Consider the following 11,891-nt stretch of genomic DNA (forward strand, 5'->3'; position numbering starts at 1 on the left):
TATCAGCACAAAATTGCATCTATTTCTAATGCCGTGAGTGCCTTTTCCACTAAAGCAAACACCGAAATAGAATACAAAATCTTATTAGAGGCCACACTCATGTTATGCAAGTTGGTAGTAGTATGCACAGCGTCATTGAGCGGCGGCTTTAAATAAAAGACATTTTCAGAACTGCAATTTTTATCATTATATCAACGAAGACCCTATAAAGTGGAATTTGTGGATCACATTTTCCTCCATGATTTTGCCAAAATTGCTGTTCACAAAACTGTCAGGTCGGGTAGACAAAAAGAAGACCAAACTGTTAATGCAATATGAAGCCTCTGATATACATAAGGAGAAATTGTTTGCAAACTGAACTCTAACGAAGAGCGGGAGAGTCCTCTAAAGAGAAAATGAAAACTTAACAAACAGTCCCCCACCATTGTATCATTCTACTTATAAATGGCAAAGAGTAATTTTCAGAATCTGAGACACAAAAAGAGTAAGATAATGAATTATGATCATTCAGTCATTCACGGAGTATATAATTTTGATACAAATCAAGTTCTCAACCCATCCACCACCCCTCCCCAAAGGATATACACTTACAAACAATTTGAGAAAGAAGGATAGAAAGAGAGAAAGCAAGCAAATCAAGGAGTATGATTTCATAAATTACATACAAAATCACATTCATGTAAGACTGAGAGATGTTTATAGTGGTAAAATAATGAATAGCTTTCTGTTTCACTCAGTCTGTAATTTCATTTTCAGTTTTAAATTGGTCTTTTAAAATCTTTCTTATGACAGTATTTCGTGCTTTCATCTATTTTTAAACATACCAGGGCCTCAAATAAGAGAAAACACACTTCTTGATAACCGTGAATACAACACCGCGTTCCCCAAAACCTACTGATGAAATCGTGAACCCCACACCTGTGTGGATTTCACGACCGCATCAGGCGAGATTCGAATATTAAAATCGTGAATCCCACACTTTTTCGAAAAAATGACCATCTACGGTAAAAAAAATGTATAACAGTATTATTTCTAAAAGGTAATTGATTAGTTTCATCCATTTAGTTTACATCTTGGACGCCAAATGACGGAGAAAATCAGTTTTTTCCCTCTCCTGTAAAATTTGCTTCGTGTGGAATTCACGATTTCATCAGGCGACCGACGTTATGATAAATGTATGATGAAAGTTACCGAGTCAATAGAAACTGACTTAAACGGCATAATAAAAGAAACACTACTAGAGTCTATGCTAGAAAACAAACTGAAAGTGAGAAGCAATAAACTGCTGGTCATGGCCTCCGGTACTTTAACCAAAGACTTTTACTTTCTACACCCCCACACACAATATCGACGTACACTCGACCTGTAAATATGTAATAAGAACAGTACTGTAGTATGGCAAAAAGTCAATTGATACTGTACCAATGACGCTGTCCCATGCAGATTAAGTCTACAATCAGATACTTTACAAAGCTGTACAAAGTTAGCACACAACAGCTTCCCATCGTTGTGTATTCATACTAATCAAACGTTCTTCATCACACTGTTCAGTTCTCATAACACTGTTGTAACAAAGTGGGGAAGTGTGTCAAATGCTAACTATAGAACTTGGTGTCTAGCTGGGGTGATGGTGGAAAAGGGGAGGGAAGGGAGGGGGTAGGCCCATTGTTTTCGGCCCAGACTCTGACAACCGACAGCCTATCGCTCCTCGTTATAATTCTCCTTATATATCTTCACTAGACGATTCCTCTTTTCGCCGGCTAGACTCATATGGGCCAGGTACGTTATTAGTAGGGAGAAAGCGATGAATAGTCACCAAACAGGAACTATAGATGGTTAAAAATTCAATAAAAACAAAAAGGATTAGTGCCATGCTGACAATAAATGTTCTGCTGATAGTTAGAGAAAGGCTGAATGATAAGTACACGTATTGCTGATAAAATATTTCATGTGTCTGGGCTGCTCAAGACTCAAGACTGTCTCATTACTAATTTTCAATTTTGTAAGCAAATTGGAGGCCAATTTGGCAATCAAAGGATGCTGTATTCGCTCTTAGGGTAGTCGATGAGTCGATGGTTTTGTCCATAGGACTGACGTCGTCGCTGTACCCGCCGTGTTCGTTTGTCCTCGTACGATGTTCTGCGACGTGACGGCTCCACGGGAGACGATTTAAAGTTATGAGCCGGTGCGATAAATAAAGGTGAAGGAATGAGGCTGTGTTGCGACAAAACTGCAGTGAATCCCACTTGTCTATTTGAACGCCTTCAAATCGGCAAGGTGCTTTTTGAATGTTGATACATGTTTAATCGCATTTACTTAAAACTGAATCAAAATCATATTCGGCAATAAATCTCTTGTCAACAGTCCAGCTGACAAACATTTAACCGGCACCGCCGGTCTTGCCCAGTTAACAAACTGCCCCTGCTCTTGCCCCTTTTGTTCTCTTCTGTCTTTGCATAGCCCCAGTATCATTGTACATGTCTTGTTAAGATCGACCGTGGTAATGCTGATAATACACATGGTCCTTCGACCTTGCATGTCATAAGCTTAACTCGGCTAAATGTCCCAGGGAGTGAAGCGTCAAAATTATAGTTGGATATGTTTAAGGTACCTTTTGCAATCACAAAGAGCTCATTTTTTACAACAAAAGCCCCACACAGAGCGTACACTAGGTCCCACAGTTTAAGAGCGCGTTGAGGTGGGCAATCAACATCTATACGCCACAAAGTCCCATCATCCTGAAGCAAAAAAGCTTCGCTTCTTGTTCTGAAAGTGACCATCTTCATACGTACTAGGGGGCAGTCGATCCGTTTAGGAACATGTATCTGGTAAAGAGGATAATATTTGTTGGAATCTGTGTCAAAGACATGAACTTCAACTTTGAGATCGTCGTGCCCACCAGCGAACAGGAGGATTCTGTTTCCCTGTACTGCTGAGTCCAAAACTTTCACAACATCGTGAGTTCTCAGGGAACATCCTTCCAAAACTGTCCACCCAGTGGGTTTTATTGAAGCAGCGTTGATCTTCCATATTTGATCCCGTTGGCCTCGAGTGAAAGCGTAAACAAAATCTCCGACACTGCGTAGAGCAAAGACTTCAGAAGTTTTGGCAATAGCCGACAGAGGTGTCCACTCACCGCTGATCATATCGAAAATCCAAGAAATACAACCATCAAGAAAGACACCTGAGTAGCACATTAAGTAAACCTTGTCTCCAAAGGTGGTCACTTTACTTTCGGTTGATGGCCGATTCCCCAAGCACCATCCCGTGGGTGCCCTAAGTCCGAAACACTTCCCGTCGAAAGTCATGCACGTTAAGGCGTCGGAGCTCCCCCGTCGAGCGCTGATCACACAGTTCACAAACTGGCTACTTTTTCTGTGCATGGACGTCGATGGACAGTAATCAAAGCGTTGCGCAGGCTGCTGCTTGTAGTTCAGCCCTTCTTCAACTGCTGTCAAAGCCTTGGGGTCATTCAGCACGGATGGCGAGCTACTAAGAGACTGTAGACAGGTGTCACTGGCGAAGGAAACCCGAGATTCACACAGAAGAGAACCCAGGTGTTGAGTTCTCGCAGAATGACAATGGTCATTGCGTGCACCGTGAAGGCGGACACAGCTAGATTGTTCTTTGTGTTGCACCTGTTCTGAGCAGTCTTGCACGAGTGTATTTGATTGCTCTTGCTCTTCCTCAGATGACAAACTCATTATTTTTTAAAGGCTTTTATGTGTAGTTAGTTGAAAGGCATTTGAATGACATTTACTGTTCAAAGCACTTTTTTTTCAAAGAATAGGTATTTGGTTGAAAATAAGTGTTATTGGCATCGGAAACTGTGGCGTTAATATTTCACTCACTTTGTTAATCAGTTTTAACACAATAAAAAGAAGTCCAAATCAAATGCATCTTGAATCTCGACAGTCAAGTGTGGACACGAGGTATATCTATTTGTTTGTTTTTGTCAAATTTGGTCTCTTTCAACAAGATAGTCTTTAGTTTCGAATCCGAAGAGTGACCAGTTTGAAGTGTATGTTGTAGCTTACTGGGAAGAGCAGAGATACAGCAATGTAGATTCTCAAACTGTAGCCTGAGCTGTAAATCCATGTCGCTGTTTGAACGATGTATAATAAATAAGCGACAAAAGAAAGGTAGTGTTGTTTGAGGGCACTCCTTTAGACTTGAAGAGAAAACGAGCACAGCTCGCCTACTCGTGTGTCGGAATTGCTAGGTCTTATGCACCAAAAGCGGTACCTAGCTGTCTCATAACGTAATTCAAAATTCTTATGGAATGATTATTGAGTGCGTTCTTAACAGAGTATAGATCAATATTCCAAATAAGTAATGCTGAACTGTGTTATTTGCGTGTGTGTGTATGGGGGGGGGGGGGGGGGAGGACAGTCGGGGGAGATTAAGTACGCCTCCAAATCACAAAGCGTTCCAGCGTTAGCCGTCCGTTTCTTTGGAAGTTGACTGTTGAAATGGAGCACCGATTTTTTTATCTTAGCAGTCATTGAAAATTCCATTTGAACGTGTCCACCAAAACGACACAACAATATTTACCCGCCCTTTCGACGGTTGGGCCTTCCGTTTTTTGAATAATAAACATTCTATTTGCGCTGACAGCAGTACAGTACACGTGCAGGCGTATTAACCTTTCCAGAATCAGCATAGAGCTTTATCTGAGGCTTAGTCGTGTTTTAGAAAATTTAAATATTCTTTAGATCTAGATCTAGTAGCAAAGAACTATATTATCTGGAGCATACCTTTACTTACAAAATACATTCCTATCCACGCATATTGATATTTTATCAATCTTCTCAATTCGACTTCTGTCAACATTCGATTGTTCTGAATTAATAATAATAATAATAATAATAATAATAATAATAATAATAATAATAATAATATAATAATAATAATAATTGCATTTATACAGTGCATATCCATGCTCAAGAGCACGCTCTATGCGCTTTGCAACTATTATTACCCAAGCAGGCCCTCGCTGAGAACACTCAGAAACATTCTCTGCTTCCGCGGAAGCATACAGTGCAAGCAGCGGATTTCACGCGCTCAAACACTACAAACTGACAAGATCGTTCACTGTCTCTATCCGGGTACCCATTTCCACCTGGGTGCAGTGAGGAAAATTTGATCAAAGTGCCTTTACCAAGGACACAACGTCGGGCCCCTGACTGGATTCGAACCCACGACCTTACGGTTGCGAGTCCGAGAGCCTAAATTAGTTGTTTGTAGTTTTTTTAAGGGGTGAGGGGGGGGGGCAGGGGAAGAAGGGGTGGGGAGGGGCAAAAAATAAATAAAAGCAATAAATAGAGGAACCACACACAAGCAATAGGTGCAACCCATCTGAAATTCAGTCGACGTAAGGTACCTTTTGCTATTAAGAAAATCTAAAGTAGGCCTATTGCCTTTCAGGATAATAAGGATAATAAATAGAATACTTTAGGCACAGCCCTTCTCTCCAGCACCATTCTGTCAATAAAATATACATGACAAAGTTTATACGGTTGAAATAAAGACTATGACAAAGCTCAAAGCAGTAACAATAGAACATTGGTAAGCATAAAACGTTTTTTATATTGTGTGTTCTCGTTTCAAAGTTGGCTCAGGCCTGCTTTGGATTTTTATTTTAATTGAAAATTAAGGTTGTAGTTCAGCCAAAAACATGTTTTTACATGTTACTGAACAACAAAGACGAATTGTTGCTTATTGGTGATTCGCAGAGGACCAACTTTTTTCTTTGATATGCGTAGGCTACAAATTAAAAAAAATTTTTTGTTGAAAATATGGAATATAATATTATTTAGTGTATTCTATCAACGTTATTAGCTGACAAACTGTGTTTTTTAAAATCAACGGCCTATAGCAGCATCAGCAGTAGCAGCAGCAGGAGCAGCTCAGAAGTTGTACATTTCGTTCATTTAACATAATATACAATTCTGTTCCAAGAATAATTATCGATCGTTAACAGAGGTATTTTCTAAGTCTTGACACTCAACATGTCTTCATTAATAAACGTTTTCATTAAAAAAAAAAAAAAATTCTTGTGGAGCTAATTTCAATCGGTTTTTATTTCTGCTTAATAATGTATAAGACATATTATTGAAAATGAAATAGGTCATGTATTGGCTGATTTACAGTCCTCCAAAAGCCCAATTTGAAATAAGGAAAAGCGAACAAGAACTAAAACCTGTTCACTTTCGCCTGACCGCCATTAAAACGGGATAAAAGCAAATCGCCCAGCTTAATCTGTAAAGTTTTTTGCATGCCGGTCTAAAAGTTGGATGATCAACAGAATCTATAGGCCCATTAATGGCGTTCAATGCCAACAAAAGTTCCGACATACTAATTTTCTTTGAGGTCAGTCAAAGCCGGTTAAAGAAATGAGAGGAGATTTACAGCACATACTTAAAACATTTTAAAGGTTGGCTTATTTTCATCCACACCACACTTTAACGCACAACAGTGTAACACGGTCCATGAGACGATGGAATACTTTTCGAGACTCACATGGGCAGGGGCGGTTTGTTAACTGGTCAGCCGCCAGTGCACAAGGGGATATTTATATAGTACAGTATTGTTTTGACGTTCTTGGGAGGAAATCGACAAGCTTCTCCTGCATGTCCACCAACGCAGAAAATACTCGAGTTTTTAAATTTTAGTCTCTCACTGCGACTATGACATTAGGTTTTTAATGCAAATTGAAACTTGTAAATTCTTTAAAGGTCTGGCTTGGCCCACAGCTGATGAGTCACTTCATAATATATTATATGCACCTCATAATTCTACACTTATAGAAGCGGAACTCCTCTCTCGCGATCATTGATTCGCTGTGAAGAATTGAAACTGAAACTGAAACTGAAACATGGCGGCATGTTGAGGGCAGCGTTGGCTGCGACGCACAGCCAGGCTTCGAGATTGCGCTGCTATGCACGTTGATGCTAGTGATAGGGCTTGGAAGACACCTTACATCAGTATTTTAAAATTGTCTTTGAAGAGGAAATATAGTGAAATAGTACATTTTTATTGCCAACTATCTGGACTGTTATAATAGGTAATGTTACAATCTTTTTGTGTTTTTGGTTTGTTTTAGTAATGATGGGATGGTGATCTAGATCTACACACTCACAATACACTTGGTATTAACAATAGGCTAATCAATTCTGTTGGCAAAATATCTAGATCTACATCTAGTCTTGATTAGTACTACGATAAAGGGGATGCAGACACTAACATGCTCACTACAATTACTTGTCATTAAACGCAAGGCCATCCACAGCAAGGAAAAATAATATAGGCCTTTTCTCCAATTAACTATAAAGAGATAAAAAATTGAGCCTATATTGAGGAAAATGTATTATTTCTCACTGTAAGAATTCATCTCTGTGTTTTCATCAGTGAAATATAGGCTAGTTGTACAACATGCTTTATTTAAAGTACATGCGAGTCTGACAAATACTAGAGATTAGAGAATATAAACACACATTCATGAACATGTATTTGAAAAAATGAGTGGTCTCTTGTTGCGGATCAAATCTATGCCCTGTTACAATTCAATAATTGATAATAGCGCGCATTGCAATGCATTGGCTAACCCTGCAATATACGGTTTTTAGTATTAATACATTTTGCGGATCTGGAATCTGTAATTGTAATCATAATAGGTGCCCACGCGTGGGAAGTGAAAGTGAAAGGAATTGAAAATACTGTCAAACACAATTATGAAAGTAACAAAATTAAAGTACAATATGTGCTTATAAAGACCCTAATAGGTGTATGAATGCGGAAACTAATGTTTTGGATGAAAATGATACGCTGATTCTACTATAGTGTGGTCTAAAATGTGTAGCCCAACTAATTATCAAAAATCTCCTTAACTATCGAACATAGATTCTCCAACTTTTACAAAATGACTTAGATCTATATCAATTCGTCATAACTGATGAGTATTTTTTTAAAACATCTGTATTCATTATTCTAGAACTTTCTTTAAAGAAAACTCTTTAATAAATACTAATTTTAAAATTTTAAAATCCCAGTCCGTGGTTTCTACAGATTTTTAAAAGTTTACAGCTGGAACAATATCTCTTTTTAAAAACAAGTCGTCCTTTTTTTCTACTGGCGACCTAAAGCTTATTGAAGGCATGTTTTGAGAAAATTAAGTGAAAAAATATGCTAATAATAATAGATAGCATCTGTATAGCGCAAATCCCCGCTCAACAACAAACTCTATGCGCTTCACAATCTGTACTATAAAATCTATTTCTTGTAACAAAATTCAATTAGCGGTTTGAGTAATCATGACAATACATGTATGTGTTAACTAGAGTATGTCAGTAGAGACAGGTTTAATAATGAATACTACTGATGAAATTATAAGATGTTTTGTTAAAGACAGTCTAGTCCTTTGTTAGCAACAGAAGAGCCGAGAGCCAAATTGTCAAGAAAGATTGTCTTCATGCAGGCTCTTTCCCTCGGAGGTCAACTGCTCAATTCGCCGAGCTGGGTGATGTCACCACTGAGCGCACGATACAAAGGCGGGCAACGTGACAGTGTGACAGCACAGCTGGTAACATGAAAGTTAGGAACGAATTTCTGTGGTGCGACAACGCATCGGAAGGCCCTTATTATCTCCTGGGGAGTATTTTTATAGGGAAAGTGCTGTTTTAATGTTGATCAGTATAATTTGGATTTACTATTAAGATTAACTAAGAACTATCAGCAGCCAATCTCTTGTCCACTATAGCTGACTAAAAGTGACCGGCTCATCTGGTCTTGCTCACATAAAACGAACGGCGCCAGATAATGAGTCACAAGTCTTTCTTTTGCTAAAATAACTTCTCTAAAGTTGGCATCTTTTCCTTGCAAAATAGCTCTGACAATGTTTCAAAAGACGCTCAAACGAAGGCTGTGTCATTCTTAGGTACTCTTTATGTTCCTCATCATCTTACATGGTATCTGGAAACAAGTGATGAAGCTCGCTACATGTTGATCTTGATTGAACTATTGGGTGTGTCTAATGTTTATGGCATCTTTTCCCAGCTGCTTTCCTTCTTTTCAAGCATAACCACAGCAAAGGAAGCCTCTTCAATCGAGATGCCATCATAAACAAATTGTGACGAATCTATTTATAAACACAGTACGCTAGCGTAGATCTACACATCAGGGGAATAAGAAAGCCAGTACATTATGTCAACAGGCTAGACAGACGTGTGGTATCTGAACTGGTGGATACAGCCGGAGGAAACGAACAGACCGATTTTCCTCCTCCCGATAACCCCCCCCCCCCCACCCCCACCCCAAAAAAACAAACAACAACAACTCCAAACAAAACAGGTCGACACAAACTTGGCTGCAGATTGGTGTTGCTGTCTCAAAATGAGCAATATTTGTAGCCTATGGGGCCTGTTTAGAGCTCCAACACAGTGCGTCCAGCATCAGACCAGCAACAGCACAGCGTCTGTCAAGCATTTTGCTGGGTCTTTGCTGTGCTGGTGTCGTGCTGTATGACATTAAGTAGTGTACCCGTCACTGTTCCAGCGTGTTGTGTGTAGTACGGAATTCGAATTGAAACTTGGCAGCTGAAATATTAACTATTTTATATTGTTTGAAAAAAAGACGTTGTCATACTAGAAGAAGGTTTTGGGTTCATAGCATCCATCAACGAAGAGAAACTTACGGCGAATTCCACCATCTTGTAGATGAAGTTTTAAGTGATGAGGAGAAATGCCTATCATACATTCGGATGAAACCAAGTACTTTTTACATGCTTCTTGAATTGATTGGACCCCATATTGCAAATAGAGAGACAAATTTTCGAAAATCGATCCCTGCTAAAGAACGGCTTGTGATAACTTTGAGGTAAGAACAATTCAAATATAAATAATAAATATATAGCACTTTTCCCGGCCCATATGTTAGCTCAGAGCGTTTTACAATACTACTCCTGACGGGCAACGCACATAAGACATTTAGGACACCACATGCAGCCAGTTAGGCGCTTTTACAATCATTTTTTGACAAGGACAACACGCATTACCACGATTCGCTTTCGTCGTCATCGAGTCTCAAACCCACGACATATTAGGGGCCGTTCACAAAACATGTGGATAAATTTTGACCATTTTGGACCCCCCCCCCCCCTTTGCAGGTGTGGACAAATGACACCCCCTCCCCTCCCACACACACACACACACACCCCACTAGCTGTCCATATGGTTTGTGAACGGCCCCTTACATGAATTTGATTGATTCCACAAAGCTTTTAACTTTTATCTTTATATTTATCTATTTCACTTTTTTTTATCAACACACACACACACTTGTTCACTGAAACTAAGACAATGTGCAATGGAAAAAACTTGCTGTAATTTATTTGTATTGCTGGTTCTGGTGATACTGGTATGGGTCGCCTGGTGGGGAGGACATTGGATCAACTTGTGAGCCTGCAGTTGCTGGGACATACTGGTTGTATTGGTACGTGTTGTTATCGGCAAAAGCTGAAGAAGATGCGGGTGATGGGGTTGGATAATGCATCGTTGCTTTCACACTGTGGTGATGGCTGTCTCGAACGCCGCAGATATCTTAGAGCTGTATTGTTGAGCTCTCCACGGAACTCAAATTTAGAGATTGGGTCCAGCCCTTTCATCACCGGTAACAAACTCAACAGGAACTGTTCGTCATCGTCCTGGGGTGGTTTTTGTGTCTGTTGTTGTTGCAACCCTTTAAGGGATTGTAGAAAGCGGATGGAGAGGTAGATCTAGATCCTCGGTCTTGGGGATACGGGGGATACGGTCTTTTCCTGGCATGCCGTTTGGGAGTAGCAGATGAGTTTGTAATATCTGGAGTATGGCTTGGACCAGGTTGTGGATTTGTGAATGGACTTCCACCCCGTGAAAACACATCAGTGTTGACTATTGTCTCCACGTTGTCCTCCCGAAGCTGGGATGCTTGTTGGAGTTCCTGCTCATCTTCCGGCCCTTCAATCAAATTGGTTGTTGAGGTATTTCCATCCTCAACAAAAGGAATTAAAAACAGCATGGCTTTGTACAGGTACCACGGTTTCTGGTATTTACCCCCTGATCCAGATTTATAAGTTGTTTCTTTCTTATGTTGCCTCCGGAAAGAATCCCTCAGCATTGCCCATTTCTTTCTTGCAGTTGTACCTATTGGGATGGTAATACATGTATATATTATAATATACCAGTAGACAGCATATTGATGACAGGTTGGAAAGAAAAAATAAAGTGGCCTGTGGTCTAGTGGTTAGACGGTTTGACTCGTGATCGGAAGGTCATGGGTTCGAAACCCGAAGTAAAGTCCTTGGGAAATGTTTTTTCACGCACTTTCCCCACCCCACTCTTGTGAAAACGAGTATAAGGCCATTAACAGTGCTGTCCACGTAAAAAAATGTAAAGCGCCTAACAGACTGCTACTGCTTGTGGTGTCCAAAATGTTATATCTTGCTGTCGATATGGGACTCCTTGTAAAGCGCACTGAGCACCCGCTATATAAAAGCTTGATATTACTATATACATGATTGGATTGGGGGGGGGGGGTACATGTTTGCGGGAAGGTGTTTTATATAGAGAATAGAGCAGATCTATCCAGTACTAGAAGTGTAAATTAATGGAAGCACTGAATGAGAAGAAAAGAAAAATAAATGAATAAATGTACTTCGACATTTGATGCAACAATTGATTATTGACCTAAACAAAAGTATTCAATGTTTGTAATTTCAGGTATCTAGCTTCAGGAGAAAACCATGTTTGTCTGTCATTCCATTTCCGTGCTGGTGTATCTACTATAAGAGAAATCACAACAGAGACGTGTGCAGTTTTGTGGGACGTCTTACTTTCACGAGTCATGCCTGCTCCGGA

The 11,891-nt window shown here is 39.7% G+C and overlaps 1 long non-coding RNA gene across 4 annotated transcripts in view; it reads right to left on the reverse strand.

The window, feature by feature from the left end:
- Positions 1–10,358: 10,358 nt before the first annotated feature.
- Positions 10,359–11,891, reverse strand: part of LOC101862878 — a 12,845-nt gene continuing 11,312 nt past the window's right edge. For all 4 annotated transcript variants that reach the window (XR_004858665.1, XR_004858666.1, XR_004858668.1 and 1 more), the window contains exon 2: positions 10,359–11,177. This is a non-coding gene — a long non-coding RNA (uncharacterized LOC101862878). The remainder of the gene's footprint in view (positions 11,178–11,891) is intronic.

This window comes from Aplysia californica, unplaced genomic scaffold, assembly GCF_000002075.1.
Source record: "Aplysia californica isolate F4 #8 unplaced genomic scaffold, AplCal3.0 scaffold00265, whole genome shotgun sequence".
Lineage (NCBI taxonomy): Eukaryota > Metazoa > Mollusca > Gastropoda > Aplysiida > Aplysiidae > Aplysia > Aplysia californica.